The sequence below is a fragment of the Triticum urartu genome, chromosome 4A, assembly GCF_056163025.1.
Source record: "Triticum urartu cultivar PI428250 chromosome 4A, HENAU_Tu73, whole genome shotgun sequence".
Taxonomy (NCBI): domain Eukaryota; kingdom Viridiplantae; phylum Streptophyta; class Magnoliopsida; order Poales; family Poaceae; genus Triticum; species Triticum urartu.
In genome coordinates, this window is record NC_141876.1 from 20,212,220 (window position 1) to 20,236,014 (window position 23,795).

Here is a 23,795-nt window from a genome sequence, read left to right on the forward strand (position 1 = left end):
TTAAGTTCACCTTTGACATTAGCCATATAATCACCCAAGTGTTCAACCATATTTGAATTGTATTTCAATTGTCTACCAAAATAAGCATTAAAATTTTCTTGTTTAACAATGAAATTGTCAAACTCATCTAAGCATTGTCTAGCAGACTTATAACGAGGGATATCATCTTCATCAAATCTATAGAGAGAATTTACCTTTACTACCTGTGTTGGGTTATCAAGACCACGATTTTCTTCAATAGGTGATGGATCAAGATCATATGTTTCTTCAACAGGCGGTAAATTAAGACCATGTATTTCTTCAATAGGAGGTAAATTCTTAACATCTTCAGCTTTAATAACTTTTTCTTTCATAGATTTCTTTGCCTCTTGCATATCTTCAAGACTGAGAAATAGAATACCCCTCTTCTTTGGAGTTGGTTTAGGAATAGGCTCAGGAGCTGGCTGAGGAAGTGTCCAGTTATTTTCATTTGTCAACATATTATTCAATAGAATTTCAGCTTCATTGATTTTCAGGTCATTCTGAGAACTTTTATTTCTGCACAAAAATAACACCATGGCAATTCTGCTGAAAACAGCGTCAGTCCGGGTTAGTTCCATTCAAATCATGCAAGTTAGAGTCCAAAACAAGGGCAAAAGTGTTTGGAAAAATAGATACAATTGAGACGTATCAACTCCCCCAATCTTAAACCTTTGTTTTTCCTCAAGCAATTCAGTTGATAAACTGAAAGTGATAAAGAAAAACTTTTACAAACTCTATTTGGTCTTGTTGTTGTAAATATGTAAAGCCAGCATTCAAGTTTTCAGCAAAGATTATGAACTAACCATATTCACAATAACATTTAGGTCTCATTTTTACTCATATCAATGGCATAATCAACTAGCGAGCAATAATAATAAATCTCGAATGACAACACTTTCTCGAAACAATCATAATATGATATAACAAGATGGTATCTCGCTTGCCCTTTCTGAGACTGCAAAACATAAATGCAGAGCACCCCTGAAGATCAAGGGCTGACTGGAAATTGTAATTCATGGTAAAAGAGATCCAGTTATAGTCATACTCAATGAAAACTAACAATAATACATGCAAATGACAGTGGTTCTCTCCAACTGGTGCTTTTTAATAAGAGGATGATGACTCAACATAAAAGTAAATGGATAAGCCCTTCACAGAGGGAAGCAGGGATTTGTAGATGTGCCAGAGCTCGATTTTGAAATAGAGATGAATAATATTTTGAGCGGTATACTTTCATTGTCAACATAACAACCATGCTACACACATTATAGGTGGTTCCCAAGCGGAATGGTAAAGTTTATACTCCCCCACTACCAACAAGCATCAATCCATGGCTTGCCCGAAACAACGGGTGCCTCCAACTAACAACAATCCCAAGGGAGTTTTGTTTGCAATTATTTTGATTTGGTTTGAGCATGGGACTGGGCATCCCGGTGACCAGCCATTTTCTCGTGAGTGAGGAGCGGAGTCCACTAATCTTGAGAATAACCCGCCTAACATGGAAGATACAGACATCCCTAGTTGATACATGAGCTATTCGAGCATACAAAACATAATTTTTATTTGAAGGTTTAGAGTTTGGCACATACAAATTTACTTGGAACGGCATGTAGATACCGCATATAGGAAGGTATTGTGGACTCATATGGAATAACTTTTGGGCTTTATGGAGTTGGATGCACAAGCAGTATTCCTGCTTAGTACAAGTGAAGGATAGAAAGAGACTGGGAAGCGACCAGCTAGAGAGCGAGAACAATCATGAACATGCATTAAAATTAATCAACACTGAATGCAAGCAAGAGTAGGATATAATTCACCATGAACATAAATATCGTGGAGGATATGTTGATTTTGTTTCAACTACATGCATGAACATGTGCCAAGTCAAGCCACTCGAATCGTTCAAAGGAGGATACCACCCTATCATACCACATCACAACCATTTTAACAGCATGTTGGCATGCAAGGTAAACCATTATAAACTCCTAGCAAATTATGCATGGCATGGGAAACTATAATCTCTAATCATCATTGTAGTCATATTTCATTCATAATAGGCTGAATCAGGAACGATGAACTAATCATATTTACAAAAACAAGAGAGGTCGAGTTCATACTGGTTTTTCTCATCTCAATCAGTTCATCATATATCGTCATTATTGCCTTTCACTTGCACGACCAAATGGTGTGGATAATAATAATAGTGCACGTGCATTGGACTAATCTGGAATCTGCAAGCATTCAATTCAAGGGAGAATACAAGGTAATATGGGCTCTTTGTTAGATCAACAATAATGCATATAAGAGCCACTCAACACTTTCATTATGGTCTTCTCCTCTCGACCCCCTAAGAAAAGAAAAGAAACAAAACTATTTACACGGGAAAGCTCCCAACAAGCAAAAGAAGATCGAGAAATCTTTTTGGTTTTCTTTTTAATTACTACTACTACAAGCATGGAAAGTAAACTAGCTAAAAGCTACAACTATTTTTTTTCTTTTTTTCTTCAGGTTTTTCAAACACACAAGAAGAATGCCAGAAAATAAAATAAACTAGCATGGATGATACAATGAAAAAGTATGAGCACCGACAACTGGCATGAGTGTGTGAACATGAATGTAATGTCGGTGAGAAATACGTACTCCCCCAAGCTTAGGCTTTTGGCCTAAGTTGGTCTATTCCCATGGATCAAAGTTGTAGCTAGGGTCGTACTGAGATGCAGCGGCAATTGCCTCATGAGCTGCAGCTTGGAGGCGAGCTGCCTCAGTCCTCCTCTCATACTCGTTCCCATCCTCCCTAGTTATAATATATCTCCTTTTTGCCTGAAAGTCAAAGAAACCAGGAGCAGGGAGAGCAACATGGAAAGTGCGACGTCTATCAAAGATTCGTCTGTATTGGAGGAACTGTTTGTTCCTCTCAACAAACTGATGACGAACCATAGCATTATAATCTAGATAAGTAGGGGGCAACTCATATCATTTCCATGTATGGGTACCTCAAGAAAATTAGCTAAACGGGTTGCGTAAATTCCACCGAACAAATCTCCATTAATACTGTTATTATGCAACCTACGTGCAACAATGGCCCCCAAGTTATATTGTCTATCTCCTAATACAGCACTCTTGGGAACACTAAGATCCGGAACACACATATGACATGCCTCATCCTTACCGTTTATGCATCTACCGATAAAGAGAGCAAAATAATGTATGGCAGGAAAATAAATGCTCCCTATGGTAGCTTGTGTTATTTCTTTAGATTCCCCCACATTGATACTAGCAAGAAATTCTTTAAATTCAGATTTGTGAGGTTCACTAACACTACCCAACTGCGGGAGTTTACAAGCAGTATTAAAATCTTCTAAATCCATGGTATAAGATTTATCATAAAGATCAAATAGGAAAGTGTGAGAATTGTGTGATGATGTAAATTTAAACCTTCTCACAAAGGAATCAGTTAGGTAGTGGTACTGGGGGCAAATATCTGACACGAAGCCCTCAAGTTCAGTGTTACACACATATGCTTCAAATTCCTCCTTAATTCCTGCTTGGACCATGAAATTTTCTGACGGCCATTCACAAGGCCGCACTTGAGCTTCTCTTGGTAGTTCATAGTCCGGCTCACGTATTGCGGGCCTGGGTCCTTGCTTCTTTGAAGAACCACCTTGGTACATTTTTCTAAACATATTTCTTCCTCTAAAAAATTTCTGAAATTTTTAGTGACTCAAAAATAAAAGTGAACCAAACTCAACAAGATTGATAGCAACTACTCCTACAAGTGCCTAAAGACCGTATCATGCATTAAAACTACTTTTTACCACATACATTTGACATGCAAGCTCAAGAACAGGGTCACCTAAGAAGCAAAAATTTGCAATAAATAAAGCACTAGAACAAAAACTAATTGGACCATTGGAGAAGTCACATACCGAAGAACAATCCCCCAAAGCAGTTTTGTGAATGGAGCTTTGAGCAAGGAGATCGAAAATGGCAGCAAGATGAGCTAAAACACGGGTTTGAGCTGGTGGATGATTTTTTCTGGAGGAAGACGAAGTGTGTGGGTGCAAGAATAAGTGGAGGGGACCCACGTGGGGTCCACGAGGCAGGGGGCGTGCCTAGGGGGTGGGCGCGCCCTCCACCCTCGTGGGCACATGGTGGGTCCCCCTGGTGTGTTCTCAGTGCCAATAATTCTGAAATATTCTGGAAAAAATCATATTAAATTTTCAAGGCATTTGGAGAACTTTTATTTTCAGGGTATTTTTTATTGCAAGGATAATTCAGAAAACAGACAGTAAATACTATTTTTACTTTATTTAATATAAGTAACATAAAGTAAAAAGAGGGTACAGAAGGTTGTGCTTTCTAACTTCATCCATCTCATGCTCATCAAAAGGAATCCACTAACAAGGTTGATCAAGTCTTGTTAACAAACTCATTCCGAATCGCATGAAACCGGAGAATTTTTGAATAACACTAGGTTACCTCAATGGGGATATGCACATCCCCAACAATAAGAATATCATATTTATTCTTGACGGTAGGAAGAGGAAATTCAAAACCTCCTATAATAATCGTTGAAATTTTTCCAATGGAATTGATACTATGGACTTGAAGTTGTTTCCTCGGAAAGTGTACCGTATGCTCATTATCATTAACATCAAAAGTGACATTGCCTTTGTTGCAATGAATAACAGCCCCTGTAGTATTCAAGAAGGGTCTTCCAAGAATAATCGACATACTATCGTCCTCGGGAATATCAAGAAAACAAAGTCCGTTAAAATAGTAACGTTTGCAACCACAACAGGCACATCCTCACAAATACTGACAGGTATAGCAGTTGATTTATCAGCCATTTGCAAAGATATTTCAGTAGGTGTCAACTTATTCAAATCAAGTCTACGATATAAAGAGAGAGGCATAACACTAACACCGGCTCCAAGATCACATAAAGCAGTTTTAACATAGTTTCTTTTAATGGAGCATGGTATAGTTGGTACTCCGGGATCTCCTAGTTTCTTTGTTATTCCACCCTTAAATGTGTAATTAGCAAGCATGGTGGAAATTTCAGCTTTCGGTATCTTTCTTTTATTAGTAACAATATCTTTCATGTACTTAGCATAAGGGTTCATTTTAAGCATATCAGTCAAACGCATACGCAAAAAGATAGGTCTAATCATTTCAGCAAAGCGCTCAAAATCTTCATCATCCTTTTTCTTGGATGGTTTAGGAGGAAAAGGCATGGGTTTCTGAACCCATGGTTCTCTTTCTTTACCGCGCTTCCTAGCAACGAAGTCTCTCTTATCATAACGTTGATTCTTTGATTGTGGGTTATCAAGATCAACAACAGGTTCAATCTCTACATCATTGTTACTACTAGGTTGAGCATCAACATGAACATCATCATTAACATTATCACTAGGTTCATGTTCATTACCAGATTGTGTTTCAGCATCAGAAATAGAAATATCATTGGGATTCTCAGGTGTGTCTATAACAGTTTCACTAGAAGCATGCAAAGTCCTATCATTTTTCTTTTTCTTTCTTTTAGAAGAACTAGGTGCATCAACATTAGCTCTCTGAGAATCTTTCTCAATTCTCCTAGGATGGCCCTCAGGATACAAAGGTTCCTGAGTCATTTTACCCCCTCTAGTCATAACTCTAACAACATTATCATTTTTCTTATTATTTAATTCATTGAGAAAATCATTCTGAGCCTTAAGTACTTGTTCTACTTGAGTGGTAACCATAGAAGCATGTTTACTAATAAGTTTAAGTTCACCTTTAATTCTAGACATATAACCACTCAAGTGTTCAATCATATAGGCATTGCATTTCAATTGTCTACCAACATAAGCATTGAAGTTTTCTTGTTTAACAATAAAATTATCAAACTCATCCAAGCATTGGCTAGCAGACTTATAACGAGGAATATCACCTTCATCAAATCTATAGAGAGAATTTACCTTTACTACCTGTGTCGGGTTATCAAGGCCGTGTATCTCTTCAATAGGTGGTAAATTCTTAACATCTTTAGCTTTAATACCTTTTTATTTCATAGATTTCTTTGCCTCTTGCATATCTTCAGGACTGAGAAATAGAATACCCCTTTACTCCGAAGTTGGCTTAGGAGTTGGTTGAGGAAGTGTCCAATTATTTTCATTAGTCAACATATTATTCAATAGCAATTCAGCTTAATCAACAGTTCTTTCCCTGAAAGAACAACCAGCACAACTATCCAGGTAGTCTGTGGAAGCATCAGTTAGTCCATTATAAAAGATATCGAGTATTTCATTTTTCTTGAGAGGATGATCAGGCAACGCATTAAGTAATCGGAGAAGCCTCCCCAAGCTTGCGGGAGACTCTCTTCTTCAATTTGCACAAAATTATATATTTCCCTTAAGGTAGCTTGTTTCTTATGAGTGGGGAAATATTTAGCAGAGAAGTAATAAATCATATCCTGGGGACTACGCACACAACCAGGATCAAGAGAATTAAACCATGTTTTAGCATCACCCTTTAATGAGAACGGAAATAACTTAAGGATAAATTAATAGCGAGTTTTCTCATCATTAGTGAACATGATGGCTATATCATTTAATTTAGTAAGATGTGCCACAACAGTTTTAGATTCATAGCCACAGAAAGGATCAGATTCAACCAAAGTAATTATCTCAGGATCTACAGAGAAATCATAATCCTTATCAGAAATACAGATAGGTGAAGTATCAAAAGCAGGGTCATATTTCATTCTAGCATTCAAAGATTTTTCTTTAAGCTTAGCTAATAATTTCTTAAGATCATATCTATATTGCAAGCTAAGAAGTCTCTAGCAGTTTCTTCATCCATAACATAACCCTCAGGCACAACAGGCAATTCATATCTAGGGGGAGAATCTTCATCATCACTTTCATCAATATTATCATTTTCAATAATTTCATTCTCTCTAACCCAAGCAAGTTGTTCATCAAGAAATTCACCTAGTGGCACAATATTATCAAGCATAGTAGTGGTTTCATCATAAGTATCATGCAAAGAAGAAGTGGCGTCATCAATAACATGCGACATGTCAGAATGAATAGCATGAGTAGGTGTCGCAAGTTTACTCAAAACAGAAGGTGAATCAAGTGTAGAGCTAGATGGCAATTCCTTACCTCCCCTCGTACTTGAGGGAAAAATCTTGGTTCTTTTATCTTTCAAGTCCTTCATAGTGATCAGTAGATGTAAATCCCAAGTGACCCAAAGAATAGAGCTATGCTCCCCAGCAATGGCGCCAGAAAATAGTCTTGATAACCCACAAGTATAAGGGATCGCAACAGTTTTCGAGGGTAGAGTATTCAACCCAAATTTATTGATTCGACACAAGGGGAGCCAAAGAATATTCTCAAGTATTAGTAGATGAGTTGTCAATTCAACAACACCTGGAAAACTTAATATCTGCAGCAAAGTATTTAGTAGCAAAGTAATATGATAGTAGTGGTAACGGTAGCAAAAGTAACAGTAGCAGTTTTGTAGTGATTGTAATAGTGGCAACAGAAAAGTAAATAAGCAAAGATCAATAGGTCCAAAGCTCGTAGGCAATGGATCAGTGATGGATAATTATGTCGGATGTGATTCCTCATGCAATAGTTATAACATAGGGTGACACAGAACTAGCTCTAGTTCATCAATGTAATGTAGGCATGTATTCCGAATATAGTCATACATGCTTATGGAAAAGAACTTGCATAAAATCTTTTGTCCTACCCTCCCGTGGCAGCGGGGTCCTATTGGAAACTAAGGGATATTAAGGCCTCCTTTTAATAGAGTACCGGACCAAAGCATGAACACTTTGTGAATACATGAACTCCTAAAACTACGGTCATCACCGGTAAGTATCCAATTATTGTCACTTCGGGGTTAATGGATCATAACACATAATAGGTGACTATAGACTTGCAAGATAGGGTCAAGAACTCATATATATTCATGAAAACATAATAGGTTCAGATCTGAAATCATGGCACTCGGACCCTAGTGACAAGCATTAAGCATAGCAAAATCATAGCAACATCGATCTTAGAACATAATGGATACTAGGGATCAAACCCTAACAAAACTAACTCGATTACATGATAAATCTCATCCAACCCATCACCGTCCAGCAAGCCTACGATGGAATTACTCACGCACGACGGTGAGTATCATGAAATAGGTGATGGAGGAAGGTTGATGATGACGATGGCAACGGATTCCCCTCTCCGGAGCCCTGAACGGACTCCAGATCAGGGCTTGGCGGCGGCTCCGTATCGTAAAACGTGATGAATCCTTCTCCCTTATTTTTTCTCCCCGAACATGAATTTATGTAGTTAGAGTTGAGGTCGGTGGAGCATCAGGGGTCCCACGAGGCAGGGGGCGCGCCCAGGGGGTAGGCGCGCCCCCACCCTCGTGGACAGGGTGTGGGCCCCGTGCCTTGATTCTTTCGCCAGTATTTTTTATATATTCCAAAAATATTCTCTGTTGATTTATAGGTCATTACGAGAACTTCTATTTCTGCACAAAAATAACACCATGGCAATTCTGCTGAAAACAACGTCAGTCCGGGTTAGTTCCATTCAAATCATGCAAGTTAGAGTCTAAAACAAGGGCAAAAGTGTTTGGAAAAGTAGATACGATGGAGACGTATCACGGTGCTCTTTGCAAACTGCCAAGAAGTTCTCGTGCATATAGAACGGGTCCGCGACGCAGATATATTTGATGTTCTCGACCCTGATGAAGTAGTTCAGATACAACGCATACATGCGGATGAACTGGAAATCCAGGTTGGTCATGTGGAACATGTCATAGATGTAGTCAAATCGCAGGATGAACTTATTCGCGGGCCATCTCTCGACGTACAACTTCCCACCCGGCACGTGATCCATGTAAAGCGGGTATCCTGGTTTTTCCGCGACCAGAAGGCTTTTCTCTCTGGACAGCACATCTTCATGCAGTCTCCTTAGATCATTGTTCAGTAGGTGTTGTAGCACTTCGGCAGGTAGGATCGGCTCACCGGCGACATGTAAGCGCTTCGCACCTTGGACAGGTATTCTGTCTACTACCCGGGGCTTCAGAGGCGGTTGGCTGCTTGAAGCAGCTCTGGCGCCTTTAGGGCCTTTCTTGTCCGGTCTCCTCCTTTGCTTCTTGGTGGGTGGCGGTAGTGAGCCCACCATACCTTCCCTAACCACCACCCCCAGTGTCGTCGGGCTAATCAGTGGACGGGCCTCGGGGGGTTGTTGGGTACAGGCGGCATCTGGAGGCGTCTCCTGCGTGGATCGCTTGAAGAGAGACTTTTTGCATTCCGCCTTATGACGTTCCGGCTCCAGCAAACCAGGCAGCATCAAGTCATCATCTCCACGCTCATAGCCTGAGTCTTCGCCGTCCTGAGCCATCAATCCTCCATCATAATAGGCGGTATTAAAATACTTGTCTGGGTCATCATCATCATCCTCCATGTCATCATCAACATTTGCTTCTTTAACAGCGGGGGCTACATCATCTGGCACTAATGGAGGCTCTCCCTTGTGTCGTCCGCTATCACTCGCCACGACAGGTGTAGGTAATGTGGTAGGTGGGGTGGTGGTAGGTGGGAAGGTGGCATTGGCGTGATACTGGACGCCTCGAGACGAAGAAGAGGCTTCGGCCAAGGCAAGAACCAGCTCTTGCATGCGGCAATCATCTTAGGGGTCTCGTTATCATCGACTGGTACCGGAGGAGGCAAATCCTCGAGGCCCGCTAAGACACTGGCCACGTTAACCTTGAAGACGACATCGGGCATCTCTCGGTTGTGGAACATGCGGTCCTTCAGCTTCACGATCGTTGCCTTTCCCACGACCACCTTCTGGCCCTTGATGTCATAGAGTAGGGTGCACGGGTGTCATCGGCCTACCAAGGAGACATGTCTACGACATCAAACATCCGAAAGGCAACTGAAACGGAAGACTATAGACATGCTGGTGAAAAGGGTATGACGCGTAATTACCGTGAGGGCGTCGAGCCCAGCCAGCGATGAAGGCCCACCGAGCATGCAAGAGACGAAGGTCGGGCTGCTATGAATAGGAGCGTGACCTTTTGCGGTTTCTTGAGAATGTGTAGGTGCTGTGGTGTTCGCCGAATTGCTCCCGACAAAGCTAGGAATGGGAAAGTCCTCTGGTCGTGCATTTGGATTGTTCTTTGTGAAATTGAAAAGTGCCGGAATCAACCTGACCACCGCGTCAGTGACCGCTGCATCGACGGCCCCGAGCAACTCTTCTTTGGTCTCAGCTTTGGTCTTATTGACCAAAACCGTGACCTTCTCATCGATGCTTTGCTGAGTGACGACCGACCGTCTCTTCCTTTTTTCCTCTGGCTCCTCGTGGTAGCACGTCTTCCACGAGGCGCCATCTCCGACGTCGTGCACACGTCCATAGGACGGCGGCTAGTCCACCGGGACCTTTTCAAGTATGTTAAGGGCCCGGTTGAATGGGGTGTCCCACTTGGGCCTCGCCAACGACTGTGACGACTCGTCGCTTTCGGCTACCTTTTGGTGCTGCTCTCTTAGCAAAAGGAACGTGGATGGTCTACTAATGTGACAAAACTTGCAGTCGAATTGATTGGAAGCTAATATGATAATGAGGTAATATAATAATTACCAGAAGTCTCATGAACTCCCTCGAGTTTGGATCCATGTAAAAGATCTTGAGTTTGTCCCACTTGTATCAGGCCTTGATACAGTCATGCTTCAGAGGGTCGGTGAACTCCGCCAAGGGGTCTGGGTTTCCGTGACTTTCACGTTCGGCGTCCTCCTTGGCCCATTCGTGCCTCTTCCCCTCGTAACCACGGCTTCCGAGGTGGTGAGGAGGCGTGTTCCTGGCCTGGAGCGCCTTCATTTTCTCTGACTTTGCCTTGACACTTTCTTTACAGCAATTGATACGTCCATTTTGCATCATGTTTTTATATCAATATGGGTTGTTATTACACATTATGTCACAATACTTATGCCTATTCTCTCTTATTTTACAAGGTTTACATAAAGAGGGAGAATGCCGGCAGCTGGGATTCTGGCTGGAAAAGGAGAAAATATTAGAGACCTATTCTGCACAGCTCCAAAAGTCCTAAAACTTCACGGATGATGTTTTCCAAATATATAAAAAACATTGAGCGCAAGAACTTCACCAGGGGGCCACACCCTGTCCACGAGGGTGGGGGGCGCGCCCCCTACCTCGTGGCCCCCCTGGTGGCCCTCCGGTGACCATCTTCTGCTATATGGACTCTTTCTATGGGAAAAATCATAAGCCATCTTCTCGGACGAACCTCCGCCACCACGAGGGGGAACCTTGGCGGAGCCAATCTAGGGTTCTGGCGGGGCTGTTCTGCCGAGGAAACTTCCCTCCCGGAGGGGGAAATCATCGCCATTGTCATCACCAACGCTCCTCTCATCGGGAGAGGGCAATCTCCATCAACATCTTCATCAGCACCATCTCATCTCAAAACCTTAGTTCATCTCTTGTATCCAATTCTTGTCTCCAAGTCCAGGATTGGTGCTAGTAGGTTGCTAGTAGTGTTAATTACTCCTTGTAGTTGATGCTAGTTGGTTTAATTGGTGGAAGATCATATGTTCAGATCCTATATGCACATTAATACCCCTCTGATTATGAACATGTTTATGCTTTGTGAGTAGTTACTTTTGTTCCTGAGGACATGGGAGAAGTCTTGCTATTAGTAGTCATGTGAATTTGGTATTCGTTCAATATTTTGATGAGATGTATGTTGTCTCTCCTCAAGTGGTGTTATGTGAACGTCGACTACATGACACTTCACCATTATTTGGGCCTAGAGGAAGGCATTGGGAAGTAATAAGTAGATGATGGGTTGCTAGAGTGACACAAGCTTAAACCCTAGTTTATGCGTTGCTTCATAAGGGGCTGATTTGGATCCATATGTTTCATGCTATGGTTAGGTTTACCTTAATACTTTTGTTGTATTTGCGGATGCTTGCAATAGAGGTTAATCATAAGTGGGATGCTTGTCCAAGTAAGGGCAACACCCAAGCACCGGCCACCCACATACCAAATTATCAAAGTACTGAATGCGAATCATATGAACGTGATGAAAACTAGCTTGACGATATTCTCATGTGTCCTCGGGAGCGTTTTACATCATATAAGAGTTTGCCCAGGCTTGTCCTTTGCTACAAAAAGGATTGGGCCACCTCGCTGCACCTTATTTACTTTTGTTAATTGTTGCTCGTTACAAATTATCTTATCACAAAACTATCTGTTACCACTTATTTCAGTACTTGCAAAGAATACCTTGCTGGAAACCACTTATCGTTTCCTTCTGCTCCTCGTTGGGTTCGACACTCTTACTTATCGAAAGGACTACGATAGATCCCCTATACTTGTGGGTCTTCAAGACTCTTTTCTGGTGCCGTTGCCGGGGAGTGAAGCGCCTTTGGTAGGTGGAATTTGGTAAGGAAAAATTTATATAGTGTGCTGAAATTTACTGTCACTTGTTACTATGGAAAGTAATCCTCTGAGGGGCTTGTTCGGGGTATCTTCACCCCGACCAGTAGAGCAAAGAGTTGCTCCTCAACCTACTAAACCTACTGAAAATGAAAATGCTTGCTTTGAAATTCCTTTGGGTATGGTAGAAAAACTGCTAGCTAATCCTTTTTTAGGAGATGGAACAAAACATCCTGATGAGCATCTAATATATGTGGATGAAGTTTGTGGATTATTTAAGCTTGCAGGTGTACCCGGAGATGTTGTTAAGAAGAAGGTCTTCCCTTTATCTTTGAGGGGAGATGCATCGACATGGTATAGGCTATGTGATGATATGGAGTCTTGGAACTACAAACGATTGAACTTGGAATTTCATCAAAAGTTTTATCCTATGCATCTTCTTCATCGTGATTGCAATTATATATATAATTTTTGGCCTCGCGAAGGAGAAAGCATCGCTCAAGCTTGGGGGAGGCTTAAATCAATGTTATATTCATGCCCCAATCATGAGCTCTCAAGAGAAATGGTTATTCAAAAATTTTATGCTTGGCTTTCTGGTAACAATCGCACCATGCTTGATACTTCTTATGCTGGCTCTTTTATGATGAAGACTATTGAATTCAAATGGGATTTATTGGAAAGAATTAAACGCAACTCTGAAGATTGGGACCTTGACAATGGTAAGGAGTCAGGTATGACACCTAGTTTTGATTGTGTTAAATCTTTTATGGATACCGATATTTTTCGTAAATTTAGCACTAAATATGGACTTGACTCTGAGATAGTAGCTTCTTTCTGTGAATCTTTTGCTGCCTATGTTGATCTCCCCAAGGAGAAGTGGTTTAAATATCATCCTCCCATAGAAGTAAAAGTAGTTGCACCTATTAAAGTTGAAGAAAAGACTATTACTTATAATGATCATATTGTTCCTACTTCTTATGTTGAGAAACCGCCTTTCCCTGTTAGGATAAAGGATCATGCTAAAGCTTCAACTGTGGTTCGTAAAAGCAATATTAAAACATATACACCTCCTGAGCAAGTTAAAGTTGAACACAATATTGCTATTGTTAAAGATCTCTTGTCTGATAATATAGATGGGCATGTTATTTATTTCTGTAATGAAACTGCTAGAATTGCTACACCCTGTGATACAAATAAACCTAGACCTGTGGTAGGCATGCATGTTATTTCTATTAAAATAGGAGATCATTGCTATCATGGCTTATGTGATATGGGTTCTAGTGCTAGTGCAATACCTATTGACTTATACAAAGAAATTATGCATGACATTGCACCTATTGAGTTAGAAGAAATTGATGTCACAATTAAACTTGCCAATAGAGATACTATTTCACCAATGGGAATTGTTAGAGATGTTGAAGTCTTGTGTGGGAAAACTAAATATCCTGCTGATTTTCTTGTTCTTGGTTCCCCACGAGATAGTTTTTGTCCCATTATATTTGGTAGACCCTTCTTAAATACTGTTAATGCTACCATAGATTGCAAAAGGGATGTTGTTACTGTCGGTTTAGATGATATCACTCATGAATTTAAGTTTTCTAAATTTCATAGACAATACCGTGAAGAAGAATTACCTAGTAAGGATGAAATTATTGGTCTTGCTTCTATTGCCGTACCTCCTAGTGATCCTTTAGAACAATATTTGCTAGACCATGAAAATGATATGTTTATGAATGAAAGAAGGGAATTAGATGAAGTATTCTTTAAACAGGAACATATTCTTAAAAACAATTTACCTGTTGAAATCCTAGGGGATCCTCCTCCACCCAAGGGTGATCCCGTGTTTGAGCTTAAACCGTTACCTGATACTCTTAAATATGCCTATCTTGATGAGAAAAAGATATATCATGTTATTATTAGTGCTAACCTTTCAGAACATGAAGAAGAGAGATTATTAAAAACTCTGAAGAAGAATCGTGCTGCTATTGGGTATACTCTTGATGATCTTAAGGGCATTAGTCCCACTCTATGTCAACATAAAATTAATTTGGAAGAAGATGCTAAACCAGTTCGTGATCATCAACGCCGTCTGAATCCTAAAATGAAAGAAGTGGTAAGAAAGGAGATACTAAAGCTCCTTGAGGCAGGTATAATTTATCCCGTTGCTGATAGTAAGTGGGTAAGTCCTGTCCATTGTGTCCCTAAGAAGGGGGATATTACTGTTGTTCCTAATGATAAAGATGAATTGATCCCTCAAAGAATTATTACTGGTTATAGGATGGTAATTGATTTCCGCAAATTAAATAAGGCTACTAAAAAAGATCATTACCCCTTACCTTTTATCGATCAAATGCTAGAAAGATTATCCAAACATACACATTTTTGCTTTCTAGATGGTTATTCTGGTTTCTCTCGGATACCTGTGTCAGCCAAAGATAAATCAAAGACTACTTTTACATGCCCTTTTGGTACTTTTGCTTATAGACGTATGCCTTTTGGTTTATGTAATGCGCCTGCTACCTTTCAAAGATGCATGATGGCTATATTCTCTAACTTTTGTGAAAAGAACTGTGAGGTTTTCATGGACAACTTTTCTGTCTATGGATCTTCTTTTGATGATTGCTTGAGCAACCTTGATCGAGTTTTGCAGAGATGTGAAGAAACTAATCTTGTCTTGAATTGGGAAAAGTGCCACTTTATGGTTAATGAAGGTATTGTCTTGGGACATAAAGCTTCTGAAAGAGGTATTGAAGTTGATAAAGCCAAGGTTGATGCTATTGAAAAGATGCCATGTCCCAAGGACATCAAAGGTATAAGAAGTTTCCTCGGTCATGCCGGTTTTTATAGGAGGTTCATTAAGGACTTCTCAAAAATCTCTCGGCCTCTGACTAATTTATTACAAAAAGATATACCATTTGTCTTTGATGATGATTGTGTAGAAGCATTTGAAATACTTAAGAAAGCATTGATCTCTACACCTATTGTTCAGCCACCTGATTGGAATTTACCCTTTGAAATTATGTGTGATGCTAGTGATTATGCTGTAGGTGTTATTCTAGGACAAAGAGTTGATAAGAAACTAAATGTTATTCAATATGCTAGTAAAACTCTAGACAATGCTCAAAGAAATTATGCTACTACTGAAAAAGAATTCTTAGCAGTTGTATTTGCCTGTGATAAGTTTAGACCTTATATTGTTGATTCTAAAGTAACTATTCACACTGATCATGCTGCTATTAAATATCTTATGGAGAAGAAAGATGCTAAACCTAGACTTATTAGATGGGTTCTCTTGCTACAAGAATTTGATTTACATATTGTTGATAGAAAAGGAGCCGAGAACCCCGTTGCAGACAACTTGTCTAGGTTAGAAAATGTGCTTGATGACCCACTACCTATTGATGATAGCTTTCCCGATGAGCAATTAAATGTCATAAATACTTCTCATACTACTCCATGGTATGCTGATTATGCTAATTACATTGTTGCTAAGTTTATACCACCTAGTTTCACATACCAGCAAAAGAAAAAGTTCTTATATGATTTGAGGCATTACTTTTGGGATGACCCACATCTTTATAAAGAAGGAGTAGATGGTGTTATTAGACGTTGTGTACCTGAGGATGAACAGGAACAGATCCTACGCAAGTGTCACTCTGAAGCTTATGGAGGACACCATGCTGGAGATAGAACTGCACATAAGGTACTGCAATCTGGTTTTTATTGGCCTACTCTCTTCAAGGATGCCCGTAAGTTTGTCTTATCTTGTGATGAATGTCAAAGAAATTTGATGTTTGGGGCTTTGACTATATGGGACATTTTCCTTCCTCTAATGGTTATAGACATATTTTAGTTGATGTTGATTACGTCACTAAGTGGGTAGAAGCTATTCCAACTAGTAGTGCTGATCATAGCACTTCTATTAAAATGCTTAAATAAGTTATCTTTCCAAGGTTTGGAGTCCCTAGATATTTAATGATTGATGGTGGTTCACATTTTATTCATGGTGCTTTCCATAAAATGCTTGCTAAGTATGATGTTAATCATAGAATTGCATCTCCATATCACCCTCAGTCTAGTGGTCAAGTAGAATTGAGTAATAGAGAACTCAAATTAATCTTGCAAAAGACTGTTAATAGGTCCAGAAAGAATTGGTCCAAGAAACTTGATGATGCATTATGGGCCTATAGAACTGCATATAAAAATCCTATGGGTATGTTTCCGTATAAAATGGTCAATGGAAAAGCATGTCACTTACCTCTCGAACTAGAACACAAGGCTTATTGGGCTATTAAAGAACTTAATTATGATTTTAAACTTGTCGGTGAAAAGAGGTTATTTGATATTAGCTCACTTGATGAATGGAGAACCCAAGCTTACGAAAATGCCAAGTTGTTTAAAGAAAAAGTTAAAACATGGCATGACAAAAAGATACAAAAGCGTGAGTTTAATGTAAGTGATTATGTACTTCTATACAACTCTCGTTTAAGATTTTTTGCAGGAAAACTTCTCTCCAAATGGTAAGGTCCTTACGTTATCGAGGAGGTCTACCGTTCTGGTGCCATAAAAATCAACAATTTCGAAGGCGCAAATCCGAAGGTGGTGAATGGTCAAAGAATCAAACATTATATCTTAGGTAATCCCATAAATGTTGAAACCAATGTTATTGAAACCGTAACCCCGGAGGAATACATAAAGGACACTTTTCGGAATGTTTCAGACTCCGAAAAGGAATAGGTATGTGGTACGGTAAGTAAACCGACTCCAAAACAGTTTTTAAGGCAATATTTCCCCATTTTGGAATATTTAGAAAAATAAAAAAATAAGCAGCAGTCCGAAAAGGACACGAGGGCTCCACGAGGGTGGAGGGCGCGCCCTACACCCTGGGCGCGCCCCCTACCTCGTGGGCACCTCGTGTGCTCTCCGGACTCCGTTTTCTTACAGGACACGTATTTTGGTCGGTAAAAATTCATTATATAACCTCCCGGGGGTTTTGACTCCCGTATCATGAAAAAATCTCCTATCTTTGTTTCGGGCTATTTTTCTGACATATCTAGATTATCATGACGTCTCCAAGTGCTCCCAAGGACAAGTTCTTCGAGAAGGTCATCAACCCTTACCTCGCGGAGGTGCAGCGACACCCTCAAACCATTGAGATGTGTGATGGGTTGCTGCACATCCGTGATGCTGAGGGACCGAAGGGGAACGGAAGCGTGGAGATGAGGCTCGAAGCAATGGAGCAACAAGTTTTCAAGTGTCAGGGGATGGTGGAGCGTGGACTCAACTCCAACTACATGATGATCACAGAGTTCACCAACAAACACAAGCTGGATGCCGACAACATCGGGGAGACCATCTTCAAGCTTCACAAGAAAATCGAGCACCTTCAAGCTCAGATCTATGACCTGCAAAACCAAAACTATGAGTATGAATATATATTCAAAAGGATGAGTTTGGCTGCAGATCTAAGGATCCCGGAGACTCGGTCATCCTTCTATGATGGTGAGCCTATGCCTTGGAAGAAGGACGACAAGCCTACGCCATCAACAAAATCACCACCGTCTCCTCCAACAAAGAAGAATTGAGTATCTGGTATGGGCACTCCACTTGGCAACTGCCAAGCTTGGGGGAGTGCCCCGGTATCGTATCACCATCACTTTTATCTTTACCGTTTTTTCTTAGTTCGATCCTTTTGGTAATATCTTGATCTAGTAGAATAAAAGTCCTTAGTATGATCTAGTTGTGAGTTTTGCTTTATTATCCTTCTATGTAATCGAGTCTGTGAGCTATATAATAAAGATTAGTGTTGAGTCAAGGGCTTGATTATTTTTGCCATGATCCTAAGTGAATAAAGGAAAAGAAAAAGAAATAAAAAGAAACAAAGAGATCATGTGACTCTTATGGAGAGTAATGAGCTCACATAGAAAGAGTATGATGAATAAAAGTTATTGAGGGTTGACAAACATAGTTTTGGTCATCGTTGCAATTAATAGGAAGTAATAAAGAAAGAGAGGTCTTCACATATAAATATACTATCTTGGACATCTTTTATGATTGTGAGCACTCATTAAAATATGACATGCTAAAGAGTTTACATTGGACAAGGAAGACAACATAATGGGTTATGTTTTCTTACATCTGAGATAAATTATATTGTCTTAGATCCTCCAACATGTTGAGCTTGCCTTTCTCCCTCATGCTAGCCAAATTCATTGAACCAAGTAGAGATACTACTTGTGCTTCCAAATACCCTTAAACCAGTTTTGCCATGAGAGTCCACCATACCTACCTATGGGTTGAGTAAGACCCATCAAGTAAGTTGTCATCGGTGCAATCAATAAAAATCGCTCTCTAAATATGTATGATTGATTGGTGTGATAGAAATAAGCTTTATACAATCGTGTGATATGGAAGTAATAAAAGTGACAGACTGCATAATAAAGGTCCATATAACAAGTGGCAATATAAAGTGACATTCTTTCGCATTAGGATTTTGTGCATCCAACCATAAAAGCGCATGACAACCTCTGCTTCCCTCTGCGAAGGGCCTATCCTTTACTTTTATCTCCTATATTGCAAAAGAGTCACGGTGATCTTCACCCTTCCTTTTTACATTTTATCCTTTGGCAAGCACAATATGTTGGAAAGATCTTGGTATATATGGCTAATTGGATGTGAGTTTTCATGAACTATTACTGGTGACATTACTCTTGAGGTAAAACGTTGGGAGGCAAAAACTATAAGCCCCTATCTTTCTTTGTGTTCGATTAAAACTCCATACCCATAAGAATTGCGTGAGTGTCAGCAATTGTGAAAGACTATATGATAGTTGAGTGTGTGGACTTGCTGAAAAGCTCTTATACATCGACTCTTTCCTATGTTATGATAAATTGCAATTGCTTCAATGACTGAGATTATAGTTTGTTAGTTTTCAATGAAGTTTATGATTCATACTTGATATTGTGATTGAATTATTACTCTAGCATAAGATATCATATGACAAGAATTATATAAGTAGCTGCTCTAAGAATGATCATGATGCCCTCATGTCCGTATTTAATTTTTATCGACACCTTCATCTCTAAACATGTGGACATATTTTTCGATTTCGGCATTTCGCTTGAGGACAAGCGAGATCTAAGCTTGGGGGAGTTGATACGTCCATTTTGCATCATGCTTTTATATCAATATTTATTGCGTTATGGGTTGTTATTACACATTATGTCACAATACTTATGCCTATTATCTCTTATTTTACAAGGTTTACATAAAGAGGGAGAATGCCGGCAGATGGGATTCTGGCTGGAAAAGGAGCAAATATTAGAGACCTATTCTGCACAGCTCCAAAAGTCCTGAAACTTCACGGATGATGTTTTCCAAATATATAAAAATATTGAGCGCAAGAACTTCACCAGGGGGGCCACACCCTGCCCACGAGGGTGAGGGGCGCGCCCTACCCCCTGGGCGCGCCCCTCTACCTCGTGGGCCCCCTGGTGGCCCTCTGGTGACCATCTTTTGCTATATGGACTCTTTCGATGGGGGGAAAATCATAAGCCATCTTCTCGGAGGAAACTCCGCCGCCATAAGGCGGAACCTTGGCGGAGCCAATCTAGGGTTCTGCCGGGGCTGTTCTGCCGGGGAAACTTCCCTCCCGGAGGGTGAAATCATCACCATCATCATCACCAATGCTCCTCTCATCGGGAGAGGGCAATCTCCATCAACATCTTCATCAGCACCATCTCATCTCAAAACCCTAGTTCATCTCTTGTATCCAATTCTTGTCTCCAAGTCCGGGATTGGTGCTAGTAGGTTGCTAGTAGTGTTAATTACTCCTTGTAGTTGATGCTAATTGGTTTAATTGGTGGAAGATCATATGTTCAGATCCTATATGCACATCAATATCCCTCTGATTATGAACATGTTTATGCTTTGTGAGTAGTTACTTTTGTTCCTGAGGACATGGGAGAAGTCTTGCTATTAGTAGTCATGTGAATTTGGTATTCGTTCGATATTTTGATGAGATGTATGTTGTCTCTCCTCTAGTAGTGTTATGTGAATGTCGACTACATGACACTTCACCATTATTTGGGCCTAGAGGAAGGCATTGGGAAGTAATAAGTAGATGATGGGTTGCTAGAGTGACAGAAGCTTAAACCCTAGTTTATGCGTTTCTTCGTAAGGGGCTAATTTGGATCCATATATTTCATGATATGGTTAGGTTTACCTTAATACTTTTGTTGTATTTGCCGATGCTTGCAATAGAGGTTAATCATAAGTGGGATGCTTGTCCAAGTAAGGGCAGCACCCAAGCACCGGTCCACCCACATACCAAATTATCAAAGTACCGAACGCGAATCATATGAACGTGATGAAAACTAGCTTGATGATATTCCCATGTGTCCTCGGGAGCGTTTTACATCATATAAGAGTTTGTCCAGGCTTGTCCTTTGCTACAAAAAGGATTGGGCCACCTCGCTGCACCTTATTTACTTTTGTTACTTGTTGCTCATTACAAATTATCTTAACACAAAACTATATTTTACCACTTATTTCAGTACTTGCAGAGAATACCTTGCTGGAAACCGCTTATCATTTCCTTCTGCTCCTCGTTGGGTTCGACACTCTTACTTATCGAAAGGACTACGATAGATCCCCTATACTTGTGGGTCATCAAGACTCTTTTCTGGCGCCGTTGCCGGGGAGTGAAGCACCTTTGGTAGGTGGAATTTGGTAAGGAAAAATCTATATAGTGTGCTGAAATTTATTGTCACTTGTTACTGTTCGGGAACGTAGCAGAAATTCAAAATTTTCTACGCATCACCAAGATCAATCTATGGAGTAATCTAGCAACGAGGGGAAGGAGAGTGCATCTACATACCCTTTTAGATCGCTAAGCGGAAGCGTTCAAGTGAACGGGGTTGATGGAGTCGTACTCGTCCTGATCCAAATCACCGATGATCCTAGTGCCGAACGGACGGCACCTCCGTGTTCAACACACGTACAGCTCGGTGACGTCTCCTAGGCCTTGATCCAGCAAGGGGAGAAGGAGAGGTTGGGGAAGACTCCATCCAGCAGCAGCACGACGGCGTGGTGGTGGTGGAGGAGCGCGGGACTCCAGCAGGGCTTCGCCAAGCACTACGAGAGACGAGGAGGGAGAGAGGTAGGGCTGCGCCAACAGGGAGAGCAAATCACACGTGTTGGGCAGCCCCATACCTCAAGTATATATAGGGGGAGGGGAGGGGCTGCGCCCCCACCTAGGTTTCCACCCCTAGGGGTGGCGGCCAGCCCTAGATCCCATCTAGGGGGGCGGCCAAGGGGGGAGAGAGGGGGGCGCACCACTAGGTGGGCCTTAGGCCCATCTGAGCCTAGGGTTTCCCCTTTTTCCCTTCTCTCTTCGCCTTGGGCCTTGGTGGGGGCCGCACCAGCCCACTTGGGGCTGGTCCCCTGTTGCACTTGGCCCACGCAGCCCTCTGGGGCAGGTAGCCCCACCTGGTGGACCCCCGGGACCCTCCCGGTGGTCCCGGTACGTTACCGATAGCACCCGAAACTTTTCCGGTGACCAAAACAGGACTTCCCATATATAAATCTTTACCTCCGGACCATTCCGGAACTCCTCGTGATGTCCGTGATCTCATCCGGGACTCCGAACAACATTCGGTAACCGCGTACATACTTTCCCTATAACCCTAGTGTCATCGAACCTTAAGTGTGCAGACCCTACGGGTTCGGGAACCATGCAGACATGACCGAGACACCTCTCCGGCCAATAACCAACAGCGGGATCTGGATACCCATGTTGGCTCCCACATGTTCCACGATGATCTCATCGGATGAACCACGATGTCGAGGATTCAATCAATCCCGTATTCAATTCCCTTTGTCTAGCGGTACGATACTTGCCCGAGATTCGATCGTCGGTATCCCGATACCTTGTTCAATCTCGTTACCGGCAAGTCTCTTTACTTGTTCCATAACACATCATCCCGTGATCAACTCCTTGATCACATTGTGCGCATTATGATGATGTCCTACCGAGTGGGCCCAGAGATACCTCTCCGTTTACACGGAGTGACAAATCCCAGTCTCGATTCGTGCCAACCCAACAGACACTTTCGGAGATACCTATAGTGAAACTTTATAGCCACCCAGTTATGTTGTGACGTTTGGCACACCCAAAGCACTCCTACAGTATCCGGGAGTTGCACAATCTCATGGTCTAAGGAAATGATACTTGACATTAGAAAAGCTTTAGCATACGAACTACACAGTCTTTGTGCTAGGCTTAGGATTGGGTCTTTTCCATCACATCATTCTCCTAATGATGTGATCCCGTTATCAATGACATCCAATGTCCATGGTCAGGAAACCGTAACCATCTTATTGATCAACGAGCTAGTCAACTAGAGGCTTACTAGGGACATGTTGTTGTCTATGTATCCACACATGTATCTGAGTTTCCTATCAATACAATTCTAGCATGGATAATAAACGATTATCATGAACAAGGAAATATAATAATAACCAATTTATTATTGCCTCTAGGGCATATTTCCAACAGTCTCCCACTTGCACTAGAGTCAATAATCTAGTTCACATCGCCATGTGATTAACACTCACAGGTCACATCGCCATGAGACCAACATCCAAGAGTCTACTAGACTCAATGATCTAGTTCACATCACTATGTGATAAACACTCAAAGAGGTTCTGGGTTTGATCATGTTATGCTTGTGAGAGAGGTTGTAGTCAACGGGTCTTGCCATATTCAGATCCCTATGTATTTCGCAAAACTTTATGTCATATCGTAGATGCTGCTACCACGTTCCACTTGGAGCTATTCCAAATTGTTGCTCCATTATACGTATTCGGTATCTCTACTCAGAGCTATCTGGATAGGTGTTAAGCTTGCATCGACGTAACTCTTTACGTCGAACTCTTTATCACCTCCATAACCGAGAAACATTTCCTTATTCCTCTAAGGATAATTTTGACCGCTATCTGGTGATCTACTCCTAGATCACCTTTGTACCCTCTTGCCAGACATGTGGCAAGTCACACATCTGGTGCGGTACTCAGCATGGCATACCATATAGAGCTTATGACAAAAGCATAGGGGACGACCTTCGTCCCTCCTCTTTCTTCTACCGTGGTCAATCTTTGAGTCTTACTCAACTTCACACCTTACAACTCATGTGAGAACCCCTTCTTTGACTGATCTATTTTGAACTCTTTCAAAAACATGTCAAGGTGTGCGTTCTTTCAAAGTATCATCAGGCGTCTTGATCTATTTCTATAGATCTTGATGCCCAATATGTAAGC